The sequence below is a fragment of the Lactuca serriola genome, chromosome 7, assembly GCF_051521515.1.
Source record: "Lactuca serriola cultivar US96UC23 chromosome 7, Lser_US96UC23_V15, whole genome shotgun sequence".
Classification (NCBI taxonomy): domain Eukaryota; kingdom Viridiplantae; phylum Streptophyta; class Magnoliopsida; order Asterales; family Asteraceae; genus Lactuca; species Lactuca serriola.
In genome coordinates this window covers 198676285-198699311 of record NC_136414.1, presented here as the reverse complement: position 1 = coordinate 198699311, position 23027 = coordinate 198676285, and positions in this window count along the sequence as shown.

Genomic DNA, 23027 nt, shown 5'->3' with positions numbered 1-23027 from the left:
GGGTCAGGAGATGATAAAAGGCATGGTGCTGATAAAAAAGGAGAAGATTCAGTGCTTTAACTGTGGGAGCACTGATCATTTTGCAAAGGATTGTAAACAAAAGAAACAAGGCACAGATGAATACTGGAAGCAGAAGTACAACAAGCTAATTGAGAAGTTGAAAGCTGAAAATTTGGAACATAAAGTGCTTGTAGCTGAAGAAGAAAAATGGAAAACTGATGAAGAGTCATCAGATGATGAAGTCAAGTGTCTCATGGTCAAAATAGAGGACCCGAATATTCCCGATAAAAACAAAAGTACTTTTGACACTGATATGTCTGATGCTGAAAATTCCAGGAAGCACAACATTGACTCTTCTTCAATGTACCAGGTTAAAAACTTTGTTTCCTATTCAATGAATGAAAAAATCAAAATGTTTGAGTATTTGGGTGTCATGAATTCTAAGAAGAATCAAACCATAAGAAATTTACAAAATCAAATTGATCTTCTTGAAACTGATATATCCATAAAAAATAGCATTATTGAGTCCACTCAGGAAAATCTTAGAATTACCAGTTTGTCAAATTCATACTTGTCTGCTGAAATTGATGATGTTAAAAATCTTTTGATTAAAGAACAAACTGTGCTCCACACTTGGGCAAAATCTCATAAGAATGCCAATTATATTATCTCAGCTCAAATTCCTCATTCTTGTGAAAAAATTCTTGGGGGTAATTTTGCAGAAGCTGAAAAGGTTTTTGAATCACAAGAAAAGGAATCTGAGGTCTATTCCATGAAAGAGATGAAAAATAATTTCAAAAATAAGTTTGTCAGTAACTCTTTTATTAATCAAAGTTTAATTGATGAATATTGTACTATTAATTCTGATGGTATCACTGAATGTAATGTTGAAATTACTGGAATTGATCCTACCTCTTATCCTACACATCTTGTTAGACCAACCCCTCTGACTGAGAATATTATTGCTTTTCCTATCTCTAATGGAATGTTTCATGCTGTTCATGAACAACTCAAGCATTTCCCTGATTGCAATCCATCTGTGAATGAGTCAAAATCAGATATTGATATTACATCCTCTAACACTGATCAAATTCATTCTGACACTGAACTCAGTCGTGACTCTGTGATAAACAAAAGGACTCAAAGCTCTATTGGTGAATCTTACATATCAAAATGTGTTAAATCAAAACATTTGCTCACCAATAAGAACTTTGGAACTAGAGTTTGTTACAGATGTAGTGACTCCTCTCAAAGATCAGTGAATGTTCTTTTGATAAATCATCCTCAAGAGCTGAAAATATTAAAGTTAGGAATGAAAAATGGACTCTTAAGTCAAACTCTTTAAATTGTCTTCCTAAGGAATGTTATAATTTATTATCAAATAACTTTGTGAATGGCCCATCTTCGAATGGGTCAGTGTGTTCTAACTAGTTTCTCAGCACTGCAGGGTCAGGAGCATCTTTGGTACTTAGACAGTGGTTGCTCAAGGCATATGACAGGATCAAAGTCTCTCCTGGATGATTATGTTAAGAAAATTGGTCCTGCAGTTACTTATGGAGACAATGGAAAGGGGTTCACTAAGGGATATGGAAACATCAAATGCAATAACGTGGTTTTCCAAAACGTTTCATATGTTAAGGGTCTCAAACACAACCTTATTTCTATCAGTCAATTGTGTGATGCTGACTATGAAGTTCACTTTACAAAGAAAGAAGGCAGAGTTGTAAACACTGACAAGAACATCATACTCTCAGCAAGTAGAAAAGATGATATATATGTTTTTGACATGTTCTCAAGTGACAAGGCACTGATGCATTGTTTCTTTACAAAGTCTCAGACGAATCTTAGCTGGATTTGGCACAAAAGGTTTTCTCATCTGAACTTCAAGAATCTATCAAAGATATCCAATTAAGACCTAGTTAGAGGGCTCCCAAAATTCAGCGTTGTGAAAGACAAGATGTGTTCAGCGTGTGAATAAGGAAAACAAACCAAGTCATCTTTCAAACCCAAGTCATGTTCCAGTATATCAGTCCCTATTCATCTACTCCACATGGACTTGTTTGGACCTATTCATGTTCGTTCTCTAGGTGGAAATAAGTATACTCTAGTGGTTGTTGATGAGTTCACTCGATTTACATGGGTAATTTTCTTGAAGAAGAAAAGTCAGGCTGCACAGGAAATCATCTCACTGATTCGTAAAAATGAGACACTGACAGGTCTTAAAGTTAAGAAACTAAGAAGTGATCATGGCACTGAGTTCCGAAACTCAACTCTTGAAGAATTTTGTGATCATAAAGGAATTGGACAAAACTTCTCAGCTCCTCGCACTCCTTAGCAAAATGGTGTTGCTGAACGAAGAAATAGAACACTGATTGAGGCAGGAAGGACCTTGATGATCCATGCTGGTCTTCCTATGTCGTTTTGGGCTGAAGCTGTCAATACAACATGTTTTACTCAGAATCGATCTCTAATTCACAGGATTCACAAGAAGACTCCATATGAAATGCTTAAAGATCGAAAACCAGATGTATCTTTTTTTCATGTGTTCGGATGTCTTTGCTATATTCTAAATCAGCGTGACCCAAGATCCAAGTTTGAACCTAAGGCTGATAAAGGTATTTTTGTTGGGTACTCATCTATTTCAAAGGCTTTTCGTGTTTTTCATGTGAACAGGCAATGTGTTGAAGAATCCATTCATGTGAAGTTTGATGAGGAATCATACACTGATGAAAAAGTCACTCATTCTCCTTCTATCTTTCAAGAACTTCTCTCTTGTCCATTCGATGAATCACCTTGTGCTGAGGAGAAGTCCGATTCTTCTGATCCTATCATTCCAGTTCCATGTCCCTTGAGTCAAGATACTACAGCCACATCAGCAGATAACTCATTAGATGCTGATGAAACCCTTGAAGCCGAAGACTCTCCTGAAACTGATAATGTGTCAGTGTCTATCTCTCCGGAATCAGCATCAGTCATTGAACATCGAGATCATCATGTTGATCGAATTATAGGGAATATTCATGATGGTGTCCGAACCAGATCTAGTGTACTTAATAACTTTTGCATGTATGTTAACTTTGTTTCAATGATCTTACCTGATAAAGTACACACACCTCTTCAAGATGCTGATTGGATCAAAGCCATGCAAGAAGAACTGAATGAGTTTAAAAGGCACAATGTTTGGACTCTTGTCCCAAGACCATCTGGGAAGTCTATCACTGGAACTCGCTGGGTCTATCGTAACAAGGTTGATAAAGATGGAATCATCACTCGCAACAAGGAAAGGCTTGTAGCTCAAGGGTTTACTCAGATTGAATCTATTGACTACGGGGAAACTTTTGCCCCAGTTGCTCGCATTGAAGCTATCAGGCTGTTTCTCGCATACGCATCCTACATGAACTTCATTGTCTATCAGATGGATGTGAAAACAGCATTCCTTCATGGTGTGTTAGAAGAAGAAGTGTTCCTAAATCAGCCCCCAAGCTTTGTGGACAAAGATTATCCTGATTACGTGTACCGGTTAGATAAAGTTGTTTATGGACTGAAGCAAGCTCCCAGGGCTTGGTATGAGACGCTGACATCGTATCTTCTTGAAAATGGATACAGACGAGGAGCAATCGACAACACTCTCTTCATCAAAAACAAAGGCTCAGATATGGTTCTTGTTCAAATTTATGTCGATGACATTATTTTTGGCTCTCCAAATGAGACACTGAGCAAGGAATTTGCTGAGATCATGTCTCAAAGGTTCGAAATGAGCATGATGGGAAAGATGACCTTTTTCTTAGGTCTTGAGGTTCAGCAACAAAAGACAGGTATTTCCATTTGTCAAAGTAAATATATTTCTGACCTGCTTGTTAAGTATTCTCTCAGTGACTGCAAACCAACCTCTAGCCCAGTATCTAAGACTGATAAGCTACACGCTGATCCAACTGGAACAGATGTCAATCACTCTCTGTATCGAGGAATGATTGGATCCCTCTTATATCTCATAGCAAGTCGTCCTGATATCATGTTTGGAACCATTCTCTGTGCTCGATTCCAAGCTAATCCCAAAGAATCTCATCTCATGGCTGTCAAACGTATTTTTCGATACTTAAAGGGAACTCAAAACCTTGCACTGTGGTATCCTCGCGACTCAGCATTTGAACTTTATGGATACACTGACTCAGATTATGGAGGATGCAATTTAGACAAAAAGAGTACATCTGGTGGATGTCACTTCCTTGGCAACCGTCTCATCTGCTGGTCTAGCAAGAAGCAAACATCAGTTGCCATCTCAACTGCAGAAGCTGAGTATGTTGTCGCTGGGAGATGCTGTGCTCAGCTCTTATGGATTCAAAATCAGCTTCTCGACTATGGGTTCAAGTTCTCAAAGACTCCCATCTATTGTGACAACACCAGTGCCATTCAGATCACACAAAATCCTGTTCAGCACTCAAAGACAAAGCATATCGAGATCAGACATCACTTCATCAGAGATAATGTTGAAAAAGGAAAAGTTGTTCTTGAACATGTCAAGACTTCGGAGCAACTTGCTGATATCTTCACAAAGGCACTGGATTCTCAATCAACTGCTTACATTATTGGAGAGCTGGGAATGATTTCCTTGTAATTAATTTTCATGTTGAATTGTACTAATGTTTGATTTTGTCTTATAAGCTGATGTACATTGTGCTGATGATGACATACTGATGATATTTGCTACTGAGCACTTTGGTTTGATTTCTTATCTCTATCTCTTTCTCAAATCTTCTAAATAAAAGTTGAATGATTCACTGTATTAAACCATACACTGATAACGACTTGAAACTCTTTGCCGATGGTTAGATAATGTAACTAGTATCTATCACACGCACCACTCTCCTTGCTAGCCCTGCATAAGCAAGCTGTACCTTGAATTGACGGAGAAATATCTTCAGCATGTAACTTTTGTGTCACTGAGCTCAGCGCTTCCGCAAACACTGATTGACGCTTCACATTCAGTCAACGGTTCTTTTATCCAACGGCTATATTCTACTCTGACAGGTTGTTACGATGCTCCGTTATCCTTAATGACGATAATCAAGCAGATCAGAAGATAATCATTACCTTTTAAAAAAACCCCTTTTTATTCCATATTTAAACCTCTTTCTCCCTTGGTTTAATTTTTCCTTCCCAAAAACCTTGAACTTCTTTCAAAAACCCTAGAATTCTCAAATACTCTCCAATGGCGGCATCTCTGTTCACATACTCCTCAACTTCTCGAAGGGTCATTCCTGCCCCAAACTCTCCTCCTCTTCCCATTCACATCAAGGCCACCAATGTAGTCTTCAACCCCGACATTCCAGAGGTTCATCGAGGTCTTGGACTCGATGATTTCGTAAATTTCTTGGCTTCTTGTCGCCTTCGATATGCAATCAACGATGTACCATCCGAGTTCTTCCCAGAACAAGTATGTGAGTTCTACTACACTGCAACCGTTAATGAAGAAAACAACGCCATCACCGGAACCATTGGCCATGGAAGACACTCTGTCTTCATCACCGCAGAACTTCTCAGTGCTGCTTTAAGGTTACCAATCTTCGAACCCTTCTCTGAACCTCCATCTATTGAAAGATGTAAACGCATGTTTGATCAACTGGCCTATGATCACTCAAAGGCTGGTACTCGATCAGCTCTTATTTTGCGTCAGTGCATGACCCCAGGCTGGAAGTTTTTCACTGGAGCTCTATGCAAGTGTGTGGGTCACAAGTCTCGTAGTGGTGACCAACTGAGCAATTATGAGCAACAAGTTGTCTGCTCCCTTCTTCTCAACAAAAGGCTGGATTATGGGGAACTTTTCTTTGATCAGCTTGTTCAGCTTCTACGTGCAAATGTGCGTGTTGATCACGTTCCCTTTCCACGCTGGATTGCCCTGGTATTCGACAAGTTCTTCACTGCTGACTACTTTTCTCACTCTGGGAATCCAATGCAATGTCCTCGAATGTCAGTTCGTATGTATCAGGATGATCCTTTAGATACCGACATTGGAATCTCCGATCGGATGAGAGAATGGATTGCCAATCCATACACTGTGCCTTCTCTCACCGATGACACTGATGAAGGAGGTGCTGATGGTAATCATATGGATAATGTTGATCAAGAGGTGGAGCATCTTGATGGCGATCATTTCTCCCCTCAACTGTCTCATCACATCATCTCGGACTCTGGTAAAGCCTCCTTAGCACCACAGGATTCGATGCCTCAGGGGGAGCATCCATCTCAGGGGGAGCATCCCTCATAGGGGGAGCATCAGTCTCAGGGGGAGCATCCGTCACCAGCAGCTCACCATTTCTCTCCAAGGATGCCTCCTAGCTCTCCAATTGTCCCAGGTACCTCAATGGTTCAAATTCCCGCTTCAGCATTTTCTGAACTGCTGTCACTGACTCGGGACATGAGTCAGTGTCTGCTTCGCTGTGAGGCTGATGTTCAACAAATCAAGGAGGTTCTCCTACTTACTCCTCCCGCTAGTCCCAACCTTGATGATGCTCAAAAAGGGGGAGATACTGATGAAGATGCTGATGATCATGCTGATGGTGAACCAAATGAGAAAGACATTGAACCTGCTGCTGACAACACTATCATTCAGCATGAATCTCCCAATCCGGTTCCCGTTCGTGAATCTGATTCTGCGGGGCATAATAGTCCAGCAGCTACTGAAAAGTTGTTTGAAGATAGTGAGCATGATGAAGAGCATGATGAACCTGATGACGAATGTCAAATTCTTGACATGAACTTCATTGATCCTCTCATTCCAGTTCAGCAAGAAAGCTCATATGACCTTGAAGAATCTCATCTGATACTAGCTGATGATATTGCTGATCCCATCATTTCGGTCCAAGGAGAGGATTCGGACGTTGCCAGTGAAGAATTTCATCCGTTGTCTCGAAAGCGGAAGGCAGTAGATACTGACTTGGATCATTCTCAAACTGATAATTTTTCGTCTGTGAAGAAACCCAAGTCCATTGTCAGTATTTCAAACCTTGCCACTGAATGGAACATGTCCCCTGATCAAGTCAAGCAAATTCTTGATGAAGCCAATCGAGCTCAGCTTCTAAAGAACATTGCTCAAGCTGATGAATCCCTTATTCAGCACAAACTTCAGGCCAAGGGATCGTTTGAAGCTCAGATGCAGAAGTTCCTGGAATTTCAGTCCAAGGCTCAGTCTTCTCAACCTCCTACTGGCTCTAGTAAGCCTAAGGCTGACAGTGTTCTTGACCGGATTGATCGAAAGAGATTTGAAGATGTTTTCAATCGGCGAATGTGTGGTGACAAGATCATCAGGGTCAAAGCTTCCAAACCTCGAAACGAGAAAATCCTTTCATTGCTGATTACTCGTCAAGGTCCTCAGCATTCATATACTGAGGTTGTCAAAAGAGATGAGCTGATCAGATATGGGTTTTTGGAATGGATGGAACTGCTTGATCTAGCATCCAAGCAAACCTCATCTCACTCTTCCGAACTGACTTGTGCTCTTCATCTTCTGATCAAGAAGGTTCAGCGTTTGGATCTTGTTCCCAAAGAACGACCTCAGCATCAAGGACAAAGGTCGTCAGTTCCTAGATCTCGAAGGTCCAAGTTTCATGTTGATGGTGAAGAAGTACTGGTTTTAGACTTCGGTGCTGATGTGATTAATAATTCTCTTCCTCTCGGTGTTGATCCGGTTCAGCATCAATTCATCTCAGCTCCTGAACACGGAATGTTCTACCTTGATAAAAACAGGAGAATGTGTTTTCAGCGCACTACTGAGATTCCAAAAGCTCCAACCACTCACCTTGTTGGCTTAAGGCAAATGTGCATGAGTCATCAAGATCTATCAGGAGAATTTCACATTCTTATCGCAATGGAGCTGCTGAACAGAAGACAGGAGTTGCTGGACAGTCCTTACTGGCCAGTTAAAATTGAAGCTGAAGCTGAGTATGAAGAATCCTTTCCAGAGATGTCTTAATTTAGTTTGTTTTGAACATCATCATATTGGGGGAGATTGAAAGGTCAAGCAATGAAATATGATAATGTTTAAAACAGATTCAGCGTCAGCATATGTCTCAGCGTCAGCACCAGCGAATCAGCAGTTCAGTTTATAATATTTTGGTGTATTCAGTACGTTGTAATAAATCTTGTATTTATCCTGTTTCCTTAGTTATCTTGATTTATTAGCTGGCGTATCCCTGAATTGTAGGGATCGTCTAGAATAGCAGTATATATTATTCTGTATAGGTTTGTGAATAGTAGCGCTTTCACAAACCCTAATTGTCGCTTTGTGCACACGATAATCTCTTTGTGAGATTATCTTTCTTAGTGAAAGTTTTTCTTCGTGAATTTCTCTTGTTCATAGTCATTGTTTGATATTTCGATTGATCTAAAGGCCTCTTCATCCAATGACTCCTCCTTCGGATAATACCGGATTTTGAATTTAATTTATATTTTAATTATTTAGTAAACTTCAAAAATTTATATCTTCCTCATAAGAACTCCGTTTTCGACGTTCTTTATATCCACGCATAGGTGAGACTACGATCTACAACTTTCGTTTAGACTCCGTCGGCTGCTTTCGAATTTATTTTTAATGTTATATTTTTAATAGGTCGGGGCAGGAAAACTCCGTCATAAATCTGTAACTTCTTCATCTGACGTCCGTTTTCGTCAGACTTTTTACCGTTGCACTACTATTGTTGAGACCTTTGATTCTCATTTAGCTTGTGTCGGCAAAAAGTCTCTCGATCTCTATTTCGATTTTTTAGTTGTCTACTGTTATATCTGTAACTTAGAAAAATTATAACTTCCTCATACGATGTCAGATTTGGACGTTCTTTTTATGTACATTTATGGTTTAATGTTATCTACAACTTTATTTAGATACTTAAGGCTAAAAACTATTGTATTGAAACTTCGCGTTTTTCGTTTAATCGGTGTTGCCGGTTTTGCCGAGAATCTTCGGTTGGCCATAACTTCTTCGTTAGAACTCAGATTTCAGGGTTCTTTATATGTACGAAAACCTTGATACGATTCCTACTACTTTATTTATCCCAAATAAGATTTTAGGAAAGGTAAATTTTGATGTAAATTTGACTTGTGATCCATCATATTGTCTCGAAATATCGGGTTGTCACACAGGCAGAGTGAGTAGACGATTCAGACGTTTGAGGACATGCTACGAGAATGTGTTATTGACTTCGGAGGAAGTTGGGACACCTATTTTCCCTTGGCTGAGTTTTATTATAACAACAACCACCATTCCAGTATTGGTATGCCTCCCTTTGAGCTCTTATATGGGAGGAGGTTTCCGACTCCCATCTGTTGGGGAGAGGTAGGGCAGAGAGTGATGGGTAGCACTAAGATAGTGCTCAAGAAAATTGAGGAGATTCGGCAGGTCAAACAGAGGTTATTGACAGCTTAGAGTCACCAGAAGAGTTACGCAGATTGGTGACAATCCGAGCTTGAATTTCAGGTTGCAGATTTTTTCCTCCTGATGGTATCCCTGTGGAAAGGGGTGATCCAATTCAGGAAGCAGGGAAAGTTGGGTCCTAGATATATAATCCCTTTCAAAGTGACTTCCAGAGTGCGGAAGGTAGCTTAATTGGTTAGAGCTACCTGCAGAGTTGAGCCAGATTCATAACACCTTCCACGTGTCTTAGTTGAGGAAGTATGTAGCCGATGAGACGGTAGTGGTACCCTTAGAGGACATTCAGGTTGATGCTAGCATGAATTACATTGAGAAACCGATAGCAATTTTGGATAGTAAAGTGAAGACCCTGAAGAATAAGGAGGTGCAGTGGGAGCACCGTAGAGGATCCGAGTGGACTTGGGTGCAGGAGTACGAGATGCGCAAGCGGTACCCAAAGTTGTTTCTGGAGGATGAATTCGAGGGCGAAGTCTGATTCAGGTGCGGGAGAATTGTAACATCCCGACTCACAATTATATTATTTATGCATTTATTTTTGTGTTGTTTTAGCAACTCAGCAAGTTGGATGCCCCAACTCGTCGAGTAGAGGTGGATTGACCACGTGCGTTTTATGACCAACTCGATGAGCCAGAGAGACCAACCCGGCGAGTTGGCGCTGTGAGAGGAAACCTTAATTCTCTGGGTTGGAATCTATTTAAAGGACAGTAAGCCCTCATTTCCGCCTTGATGAGTTAGAAACTCTCTTTAGATCGATAGATCTTTAACAGGTAAATCAGCAAGAACAATAAACACTATAACACACAATGAATACATTTGTATGCCGAATGATTAAAATGTAGTCACACCTCAGCAGAGCTCGATTATGAACTTCCACTATAGAGGTGAGCTAGGGTTATACCATACAATTATAATTACGAGAAGTGTTAATGATAAGATTGCATGCAAGCAACTTATATACTAAACCCTAAAACAAAACACACGGCTGGACAGGCCCAAACCATTGACAAAACTGGACTAACTAGCGAGCCCAAGACGCAACACAATAAGCCCAACAATTCCCCCCTTTGCGTCAATTGGGGCGAGACTTCACTTCGGTGGAGGTTGAGGAGTTCGCTTCACAACCTTTAACAACCTTGGAATAATAGCAAGTAAAGTCTGCCTAAAGGCCATATACCATCGAAGAATATCTGAAAAAACTTCTTGTCAGCGTCACAGTTTTGATCACACCCATGGATAAGCTCAAGAATGTGCTCCAAACTGGAATTGGAGAATAGGTATTCATCATCAAGAGCAAATAGGCACCTTTGACCATCGCCTCTAAGAAACATAAAAGTTTGAGACTGTGAGTCTATTTTACCTTTTACCCTCAGCTTAATGTCTCCTGCTTTCCCGATTGGCTTGATTGATGGCTTCTTTCGTATAGCAGTGGCAACCTCCTGATCCATATTTTCTACTTCATGAATGTAACACACCAGCATACGCTTGATATGACCTATGATAGGTTCATACTCCTTTGGGTTAGAAAATAAGATGTTATTCAGGAGAATCCAATCATGTGGATTCAGATTTGGCAAATCAGCAAGCGAGATCGTATGAGCCAAACCGTCCAATCCTCGGGTAATTTTAAGCTTGACATTAACGAACTTCCCTACTACAGTAGGTTTTAGTACTTTAACTGTTGTGATCTTCTTGCTACTTTAGGTCAGGTACTATGGTTGAGAGAATTCAAGATAGTACCTGAGCAAGTCTTGATCAACCTTCCGGTCAGGAGAAGGAATCGCCACTGTTGACTCAAAGCAGTGAAAGATGAAAGCCTTGCATGTGATTGGCATGTCGATATGAGAATCTTTAGAATTCTCGACATCGAATGAAAGAATAGGCTCTAGCCAGTGTGAGCTTAGAGCTTCAATAACCTCCTTTCGAAGCCTTTCTAACGACCACAAAGGAAACTTTAATTTCCTTTGTTTAAGCAGATTCGCTTCTCCCTCTTCATTCTCCTTATTAATCGCTTCTTGAACTTTATCTTTAAGTTGCAAACTTTACGTGTAGAGAAGCAGATCTAGGCAAAATACACCACAAACTAGGGTTTAAAGCAAAGAGGCTCCATAATCAACTCAAGGACTAAAACTTTATGCTTTCCAAGACCAAAATACACTTAGATCTGAAGTAGCAACTCCAGATCCAGCTTCTAACTCCAATGGATAACTATCCATGGCTTAAAAAGCCCCAAATCTCACAACCAAAGAAGATCTAAAGGAAAGAAATGACTTATTACCTTCAATGACTCAGAAAGTTTCCCCAAACTTCAGGTCCAAGGCCAATCCTTGAAGCTTCAATGTTTCCCCTTCTTCTTCTTCCTTCAAACCACTCCTAAAATGGCTTGGAAACTTGAATACACAACAATGGAGGCTTAGAGTTCGTATTCTGGGTGAGAGAGGCAGCAAAGGAACCCTAGGGGAGAGAATGAGACACTTAAATAGGCTCCATGTCCCGAATTTAGGGTTTTCCTCGCACAGACCTGACTCGCCGAGTCCACTTGGCCGACTCGCCGAGTTAGTCACTTACTCCTTGACCCGGATCCCACTCGGACTCGCCGAGTTCCTCCTTGGACTCGCCGAGTTGCCCCTAAAAATTAGGGTTTTCTTTCCTTTCTTGGCCTTCCGGATTTTGGGTGTTACAATTTGCTTGCATCAGGCACACAAGCATACATAGAGGTTGGAATAGAGCCATTGAAGGGAAACTTGGAAGGACCGGTGACTATAATCTTAGTCGTATGAAAGGTAGCGATCAAATAAAGTAATGAGTATGCCATATTATGGACGTGAAACCTTTCCATAGCCAAGTGAGTAACGAGAGTCCAAAACCTTCCATAGGAGATTTCTAAATGACGCGAAGATGAGGAGAGACTTTGCACCAACTGAATCCAAAGAACAGAGCCATAATCTAGGTTGATTCTAGTGTAAAGACCATAGAGAAGGGTCATGAAAAGCTTGCTAGCCCCATCTGAACCAGCAACCCTCTCAGAAAGGCCTTTAAACAGCAAGGTGAAGAGACCACTCCACTGAGGAGGAAGGCACGACTTCTTCACTGTCACACCCCCGAACCAGACGGCGGAAACGTCCGGGGGCTGTTGTGACTCAATTGTATACCATAACATTGAATATATATGAAACATAACAACATTCGTCACCATTCATTAATATAGTACAACCAGTAGCGTTTACATGACATACACTGTTTAAATATTACATTCCCAAAAATAAATTGTTCGACTCGTACATAAACAAACTGCAAGCCATCACTGAATATGATTTCCTTTGATTCAAGGGTTTCCTGAGAATACAAGTATTTTGAAAAACGTCAACATATGGTATGTTGGTGAGTTCATAAGTTGTATTTGAAAAATAATGTTTCGTATCGTTTGAAAACCACCAGAAAATCCGATATTTTCTAAAAAGAGAAGCTTTTGAAAACGGTTGTGAAGATCCATAAGTATGCTTGTTTGTTTCTATACTTGTAGCAATTGTTCACTAAAATTGTATGCATTTCGAATCCGATATGTATTGAAAAACCTAGGAAAACCCGATGTTTTCCTAATCCTTTGAAATCCATTAAGTTGCGTTGAAACCATTACAAAAATAGTAGTCTCATTCCCAGGCGACGTTGGATTATTTTTGAGCATGATTAATTACTACAAAGCCGCATTACACAAACGCCCAGTTTATAGCAATACTAACGATCCCGAAGGCGTCGTCCGTACTAATCACGTTATCCAGCCGCCCTGACTACGTGTCGTCCCACATCCGAACAGAAAGAGGACACGAAGGCCTCAATGACTCTATTAGCCGGTTGGGGATAATATGTGTAAGAGGGGTCCCCGACCCGCCTCGCAAAAATATGTAGACTTTACTAGCAATACCAAAGGACCCTTGGGGACCAGTGGTATACGAGCCATTGAAAGTCCCTCTACGTTGTGCCAAGTCGGTGAAACCCAACACTTCGTAGAAAAATATGTCTTCGGGCCTTAAGATCAGGTCATTGGGCTAGCTAGGCCCAACAAACAAGATTTTACACTTTTGGGGCCCAAAGATGGTGCGTAGACGTCTGTGCACACTCGTATGTAAGTTAAGTTCCCAAACGTTATTTGTATGTATCGTAGTGTCGCCATGTTAGTAGTTTCGGATTTTCATTGGTTCGAGACCGAACCAATTCGTTTTACAACGATTTTCGTATTGTAGTGTATTGTGTTTCGTCGATAGTCGCGGTACCATTATTTGGTCAAATTGCATGCATTGAATTAGTCTTGAAAATTTTCTGTTTTCAGCCCCTCCTTGTTTGTAAAATTTACTTTTTCAACCCTTTACTTTAATACTTTCCGGTTTGGTCCTTAAATCAATTTTCTTGACATTTTAACACCAAAAATTATTGAAATAAATATTTTTCAGCATTTTTTTCATAGAAAACAGCTTAAGTCCCTGGAATTTCAGTTTTCTCGGTTGTAACCCTTCTTTTCGCAATTTTGACAATTTTGGCCCAAATTGTGAAAATTTTGCAACTTTGGTCCTTTTTAAATTTAAAAAGCATTTTAAACCTTTGAAAAGGACTTGGATCACTTATGGTCCACTGTTTTACAGAAAATCACAGTTTTGGCCCTCCAAAACAGAAAAATTCGCATAATGGGCCTCATTGGGCCGAAAATGTCATTTTTAGCCCATTAAGCTTAAAATTTATGTTTTTAATCCTCTAAATGAGTAAATTTCCAGAATTTGTTTTATTGAAACTGTTTTGGCACACCTCATCCATCAGAATTCGTGATATGTCAATTTGGATCCTTGATTTTGTATTTTTCACATTTTAGGCCCAAAATTTGTGTTTTTAGCCCAAAGAAGATTGTTACTAAACTACTTAGCCATTTTTCTTGCAACACTTTGTATGTAGAAACATATTTGATGCAAAAATCATTTGACATAAGATATATCTCGGTTTTGAGGGGTTTTATGGCTAGATCCAACATTTTAGCACACAAAAGCATACATGTAAGCATGGAAATCATACAAGGCATACAAAACACATATAGATCTACACCTTCACTTGTATTCCCCCCCCCCCCACAAAACTCATAAAAACAGAAAATAGGGGGTATGAAGCTCACCTTGGGTGTGGGGGCTCGGTTTTGCAAAGAAAATGGAAGGAAAATGAAGTGATTTTTGGCCTAAGCACCCTTTGGTGAAGATTTCGACCTCTAGGATGCAAGATCACAAAAATGAATGAATTTAGAAGAGATTTTAATGAAGTAGAGGGAGTTAGATCATAAGTTAAACATTAACTTACCTTAGATGGTGAATTTCTTTAGAATGATTCTTATGCTTCAAGCCAAATTTTCGAGACTTTTGAATGGAGTGGAAGGATGATTTCTTGAGTAATTTGGAGAGAGTTTGTGAAGTGTGTGTGTGTGGGTTACTCTCGGCCGAATCAAGAAGGAAGAGGGAGGGAGAGAAGAAAAGACCTTGAGGTGATGTTTGCATGGAAGAATGAGAATGCATGGATGTTTGAAGGGTAATGCTTAGATATCCTCCATACAAAGATGATGTGTCATGCAAGAAGTCAACTCCTCCCTTTTATTTGGGCTTGGGCCGAGAATGGTGGGGGAAAAGAGGATGTTTGGGCCATAAATGCTTAAGCCCAATTTTCATGGTTAAATTGAGTGATTTTTGGTCCAAATAAATATAAAGGTGATTTTTATGACTTGTTAGGGTCAAATTAGGTTGATTATGGTTCATAGTCATTAATTTATTTCATTCTAGGCCCAATATGGCCCAAAATGTTGAAATAATTTAGTGTGGGTCCAATTAGAGCCCAATTAGGGTTCTAAGCCCATGATAGTCTATTTGGAAGCTTATTGGCCCATTTGGATCCAATAAGGAAGTTCTAGTCCAAGGTGTACGTAAACAAGAACTTCTAGGGTTTCCAATTGTTTGATGACTATTTGTAGTACTTGTATGATGTATTTACTTGAAGTTTTTGAAGTTATAATCATAGGTGTTACACATGTTCTTAAGCTTTTGATTCACATTAGCTTGAGTGTATAGATTACATGACACAAAATTTCCAGTTGTGACATCATCCCCCCGTTAGAGGGAATTTCGTCCCGAAATTCTGTTTGAAAGCTAGATTTGATAATGCTAGAATAGGTGAGGGTACTTTTGTTTCATTTGGTCTTCGCGTTCCCAAGTGAATTCTGGCCCACGCTTTGCGTTCCACCGTACCTTCACGATCGGGATGCGGCTTTCTTTAGTACGCTTGACCTCCCTGTCCATGATTTCGACTGGCTCTTCGACGAACAGGAGATTCTCATTGATTTCGATTTCGTCAAGAGGAATGACAAGGGTTTCATCTGATAGGCACTTTTTCAGATTAGAGACATGAAATACGGGGTGTACACCGTTTAGCTCCGCGGGTAGTTGTAGTCTGTAGGCTACCGGACCTATTCGGGCGACGATTTCGAAAGGTCCAATGTATCGCGGGTTCAGCTTTCCCCGTTTTCCGAAACGTATAACCCCTTTCCAGGGTGAGACTTTCAACAGTACTCGATCACCGACCTGGAATTCTAAGGGTTTTCGCCGTTTATCGGCGTAGCTCTTTTGTCTGTCACGCGATGCTTGTAATCGGGCTCTGATCTGAACGATCTTTTTTGTGGTTTCGCGAATAATCTCCGGTCCTGTTAGTGCCCTGTCTGACGTATGCGTTCTCGCTAGTTGGGTGTCACCTACTTCAGCCCAACATAACGGTGATCTACATTTACGCCCGTACAGTGCTTCGAAAGGGGCCACCTTGATGCTCGAATGGTAACTATTGTTATATGAGAATTCGATCAACGGTAGGTGGGTATCCCAAGACTTTCCAAAGTCTATCACACATGCACGAAGCATGTCTTCAAGCGTCTGAATGGTTCGTTCACTTTGACCGTCCGTTTGTGGGTGATATGCGGTGCTCATATCGAGATGAGTTCCCATTGCCTTGTGGAGTGATTGCCAAAAGCGCGATGTGAACCTACTGTCCCTATCCGAGATGATAGATTTTGGCATTCCATGGAGTCTTACGATTTCTCGTAGGTACAATCGCGTCAGTCTCTCCATCTTGTAGGATTCTTTGATTGGCAGGAAGTGGGCAGATTTCGTCAGTCGGTCGATTATTACCCATATGGTGTCCAGTCCGTCCGACGTCTTGGGCAGCTTGGTCACGAAATCCATAAACCCCCTCCCATTTCCACTCAGGGATTTCCGGTTGCTGTAACAATCCGGAAGGTTTCTGGTACTCCACCTTTACTTTGGCGCACGTAAGGCACTTACTAACATAGGTCGCGATTTCCGCCTTCATGTTAGGCCACCAATAGTGTTGTTTAATGTCCAAGTACATCTTGTCCGAACCGGGATGAATGGAGTATCGAGTCTTGTGAGCTTCCTTCATAACGGTCTCCCTAAATCCTCCGATTTTTGGGACCCAAATACGGTTCATGAAGTAGTGTATCCCATTCTCTTTGGCTTCTAGGTTCTTCTCCATCCCACGTAATGCCTCGCTAGTTCTATTTTCCGCTTTCATAGCCTCTGCCTGGGCTAATGCAATTTGAGTGGCCAGATGAGACTGAATAGTTATCGAGTGTGTTTTCGTACGGCGATTAGAGTACTCCTTCCGACTTAATGCATCAGCTACCACGTTGGCCTTGCCTGGATGGTACTTGATCTCGCATTCGTAGTCGTTCAGCAATTCCACCCATCTTCGTTGTCTCATGTTCAGCTCTTTCTGATTCAAGATGTGCTGGAGGCTCTTGTGGTCTGTGAAGATGGTGCACTTTGTACCGTACAGGTAGTGCCTCCAAATTTTCAGAGCGAAGACCACGGCTCCCAGTTCTAGGTCATGGGTCGTGTAATTTACTTCGTGCGTCTTTAGCTGGCGGGACGCATATGCTATCACTCTTCCACGTTGCATGAGAACGCAACCTAAGCCTTGATTCGACGCGTCACAGTAGACTACAAAATCTTCCGTTCCTTCGGGTAGAGATAGCACAGGAGCGCTACAGAGAGCTTGCTTCAAGGTTCGAAACGCAATCTCTTGTCGGTCTGTCCACTTGAATGGCACGCCCTTTTGCGTAAGCAAGGTAAGCGGCTTGGCGATCTTAGAGAAGTTTTAGATGAATCTCCTATAGTAGCCTGCTAGGCCTAAGAACTGACGAATTTCTGTGGGCATAGTCGGAGTTGCCCATCCCTCCACAGCTTTGACCTTAGAGGGATCCACATGAATTCCATCTTGGCTAACTACGTGACCTAGAAAATTCACGCTCTGTAGCCAAAACTCACACTTAGAGAGTTTGGCGTAAAGCTTTTCCGATCGCAGCGTCTCTAGGACTTGTCGGAGATGTTGGCCATACTCCTCTTTGCTTCGAGAATAGACGAGGATGTCATCGATAAACACAATGACGAAGTTGTCCAGGAACGGTCGACAGATTCGATTCATTAGGTCCATGAATGCGGCAGGTGCATTTGTTAGACCGAAGGGCATTACGACGAATTCATAATGTCCGTAGCAGGTTCGGAAAGCGGTTTTAGGAATATCTTCTTCTCCGACTTTGAGTTGGTGGGATCCGGACCGTAAATCTATTTTAGAAAAATAGCTAGCTCCTTGGAGCTGGTCGAATAGATCATCGATTCGCGGGAGTGGGTAGCGGTTTTTAACAGTGAGCTTATTTAACTCTCTGTAATCGATGCACATTCTGAAAGATCCGTCCTTCTTTTTGACAAAGAGCACCGGAGCTCCCCATGGCGAGTAGCTAGGTCGGATAAATCCTATGTCCATAAGCTCACTGAGTTGGCTGGACAGTTCCTGCATTTCGGCAGGAGCCAACCGATATGGTGATTTAGCGAGAGGAGTTGCTCCTAGAACGAGGTCGATTCGGAACTCAACCTATCTCTCTGGGGGTACTCCTGGAAGATCTTCAGGGAACACATCCGGGAATTCACACGCTACCGGAATATCCTGGATGTTAGTTTCTTCTTTGGTCTTGTCCACTATGTGAGCCAAGAACGCCAAATGGTTCTTTCGCAGATGTTTTTGTGCTTTGATGCACGAGATGAGGCGAAGATTCGTGCTAGGTTTGTCTCCGTAAATTACTAGGGTTTCGTGATTCGGGAGACGAAGGCGAACGGCCTTCTCGTGGCACATGATCTCAGCATGGTGGGGGCTTAACCAATCCATGCCGATAATCACATCGAAACTCCTAATTGATACTGGCATTAGGTCTATTCGAAAAACGTGTTGGTTGAGGGTTAGGGTACATCCGAGGTAGATTTCCCCAGTGGATTCGGTTTTCCCATTGGCCATTTCCACCGTATAGGTTTCATTTAGCTTCTGGGGTTGTTGTTTTAATAAATGTTTAAACTTCTTGCTTACGAAACTTCGCTCCGCTCCGGTATCAAATAAGATGCATGCATAAGTGTGGTTTAGGGGAAACGTACCGGTCACAACTGCGGGGTCCTGAACTGCATCACTCTGACCCATAGTCAGCATTCTTCCTGCTCCCCTGTTTCCTGAGTTGTTGTTAGGGCAATCTCGGCGGAAATGCCCCGTCCTTCCACACCCAAAACAGGTGTGGCTAGGCCCTGCATTGTTGCCGCCGGTATTGGTGTTGTTGGTATTGCGATGGTTGTTGTTGTTGTTGTTCTGATTGTTTCCCTGACTCTGATTCTAAGAAGGATAAGTCCTGCAGAACCTTGCAGTGTGTCCTCTTCGGTTGCAACTGGTGCAATGGAACTCCTTACATTCTCCATGGTGATGGAAACTGCACTTATTGCACTTGGGAGAATTACCGGAATAGGGTCTTGAAGCATTTGAAGCAGCTGACGCTGGAGCATGTGGTGTGGCTGGAACCGGTGCGGTGACAGCGTTAACTGCCACTGTCTGCTGCTTTTTAGAGGTCTCGGGGCCCTGACGCCCCTTTCTCTTGTTGTTCCATCCTTTCTTACCATCACCCTCCTTCTTCTTCTCAGTCTCCACTGGTTTCTCGCCCTTCTTGTTGTTATGATCATATAGCCTCTTTGCCAATCTCTTCGCACTGTCAAACGTTTCGGGGTTTGCAGCTATCACATTCCCCTGAATGGGAGGTGTCAGTCCCCAGATGAATCGTTCGATCTTCTTTCCTTCTGATGTGATCATACCCGGGCACAACAGAGATAGTTCGCTAAATCTCGATATGTAGGCATCGATGTTCGCATTCTGCACAGTGAGGTTCCATAATTCCTGCTCCATCTTTTGTATTTCGCCTCGGGGGCAGTACTCAGCCATTAACATTTCTTTCATTTCTGCCCAGGGGATAGAGTTGGCGACAGGGAGCGTCATAGCTTCCACGTGTCCGTTCCACCAAGTGAGTGCTTGGTCCACAAAAGTACAGGCCGCGAACTTCACCTTCATCTGCTCGGGGCACTCGCATATCTCGAATACCGACTCTACCTTCTCGATCCATCGCTTCAGAGTGATCACTCCTCCAGTGCCGTTGAAAGTTCAGGGTTTAGCGTTCGGAAAATCCTTGTAGGTGCACGTTTTAGTGGGTCCCTGGTTCGTCCCGTTGTTCGAACTTCCAGATCCTTGCCCGTTACCTCCTCCGTTGTTCCCTCGGTGAAGTTGTGCCATAGCTGCTGTGACCGCAGCAGACACAGCTGCCTGGAAAGCAGTGGAGTCAACTTCGGGCGGGGTTGGTTCGGGATTTCCGCGAGTAGCTGGGCGAGGCATCTTTCTGTCATGAAACGGAAAGATGTTGAGTGTACGTGGTTTCTGTGAGGTTGCGATCCTACTAACTAGGTGTATGATACGAACCTAAACATTACTACCATCGAGCATACAATCATAACGTCTCAACACATAACGACTGGTAATATCATAGCAAAACACACAAAAGTTCATTAATATTATCCGCATGTAATACAAGAAAATTTGCTCGTAAGAGCGTACATGAGTGACACTAATCTGACAGCATAACGGCTCCATGAGTAGTGTAGTCACTTAAACATAGAGCCGGAGTACATAACATAGTTCCTAATGACCTACTATGATAAGTCTATCCCTAATCGCGATGAGCTGCGTCAGGAGGTGCTGCCGAGGTCATATGCCGAAATGTTGTGCCAGCAGCTGTGCCATCTCTGCCATGTCTCCAATAACCTCATCCCTCTCATGCTCCGCTTGCACTCCCCGAGCCTCCATAGCATACAGCTGTTGTCGCAGTGCGGCGATCTCAGCTTCGAGGGAACGGTTCTCTCTTGGGGGGTTCGCTGGTGGAGCGGGGTGATCTGGTTGTGCCTCGTCCTCGCATGGCGGGATGGGGTCCTGGTCCCCGACCTGACCTTCCTCGTCGTCATCGTCGATCTCTCCAAATTCGTAGTCAGTGTCTATGTATTCGTCGGGTCCGACATCATGTGCTTCCCCTGGATTCTCTCCCGGCTCATCCACAAGCATCCCGTGAGCTACTAAGACCTGATGAAACTGGATACCCTGCTGCTCCTCCTCAGGCTCCTCCTCCTCTAGCCACCCGTTGTTTCCCTGATTAGGGAAGTAGGGGTCTCCAGGGTGATGAAAACCGGCCATGTTGTCTGCGCGAGTACGTAAATATGCTAACATTATTTCTATGTGCTATAACTATTGTACAGACTAAGCGAACGTTCTCTTTCTGGTGATAAAGGTATAGTTTTAGGTTTCCCTAGCTGTCCCGATCTTATCAAGACGTGTGCTAGTTTTACTTTGGAGGGAACGTAGTTGATCAGGCTACATTCACTCCTCGGTATCACTATGAACAGTCCCGATTTAACCGAGATGCCCGCATTATTGTGTTTGATTCGGCGTTAGGTCCTTATTTCTAATGCAAGCAAGTGTGTTTTATTTACTTGTTTTGTTCAGAGTTATGTTAGTCCCTCTTTTGGTTTATAGTTGCATATCAATGTGTGGCTCGACATGCTAGTTCACTATGAACAAAGCTCTGATACCAACCTGTCACACCCCCGAACCAGACGGCGGAAACGTCCGGGGGCTGTTGTGACTCAATTGTATACCATAACATTGAATATATATGAAACATAACAACATTCGTCACCATTCATTAATATAGTACAACCAGTAGCGTTTACATGACATACACTGTTTAAATATTACATTCCCAAAAATAAATTGTTCGACTCGTACATAAACAAACTGCAAGCCATCACTGAATATGATTTCCTTTGATTCAAGGGTTTCCTGAGAATACAAGTATTTTGAAAAACATCAACATATGGTATGTTGGTGAGTTCATAAGTTGTATTTGAAAAATAATGTTTCGTATCGTTTGAAAACCACCAGAAAATCCGATATTTTCTGAAAAGAGAAGCTTTTGAAAACGGTTGTGAAGATCCATAAGTATGCTTGTTTGTTTCTATACTTGTAGCAATTGTTCACTAAAATTGTATGCATTTCGAATCCGATATGTATTGAAAAACCTAGGAAAACCCGATGTTTTCCTAATCCTTTGAAATCCATTAAGTTGCGTTGAAACCATTACAAAAATAGTAGTCTCATTCCCAAGCGACGTTGGATTATTTTTGAGCATGATTAATTACTACAAACCCGCATTACACAAATGCCCAGTTTATAGCAATACTAACGATCCCGAAGGCGTCGTCCGTACTAATCACGTTATCCAGCCGCCCTGACTACGTGTCGTCCCACATCCGAAGAGAAAGAGGACACGAAGGCCTCGATGACTCTATTAGCCGGTTGGGGATAATATGTGTACGAGGGGTCCCCGACCCGCCTCGTAAAAATATGTAGACTTTACTAGCAATACCAAAGGACCCTTGGGGACCAGTGGTATACGAGCCATTGAAAGTCCCTCTACGTTGTGCCAAGTCGGTGAAACCCAACACTTCGTAGAAAAATATGTCTTCGGGCCTTAAGATCAGGTCATTGGGCTAGCTAGGCCCAACAAACAAGATTTTACACTTTTGGGGCCCAAAGATGGTGCATAGACGTCTGTGCACACTCGTATGTAAGTTAAGTTCCCAAACGTTATTTGTATGTATCGTAGTGTCGCCATGTTAGTAGTTTCGGATTTTCATTGGTTCGAGACCGAACCAATTCGTTTTACAACGATTTTGGTATTGTAGTGTATTGTGTTTCGTCGATAGTCGCGGTACCATTATTTGGTCAAATTGCATGCATTGAATTAGTCTTGAAAATTTTCTGTTTTCAGCCCCTCCTTGTTTGTAAAATTTACTTTTTCAACCCTTTACTTTAATACTTTCCGGTTTGGTCCTTAAATCAATTTTCTTGACATTTTAACACCAAAAATTATTGAAATAAATATTTTTCAGCATTTTTTTCATAGAAAACAGCTTAAGTCCCTGGAATTTCAGTTTTCTCGGTTGTAACCCTTCTTTTCGCAATTTTGACAATTTTGGCCCAAATTGTGAAAATTTTGCAACTTTGGTCCTTTTTAAACTTAAAAAGCATTTTAAACCTTTGAAAAGGACTTGGATCACTTATGGTCCACTGTTTTACAGAAAATCACAGTTTTGGCCCTCCAAAACAG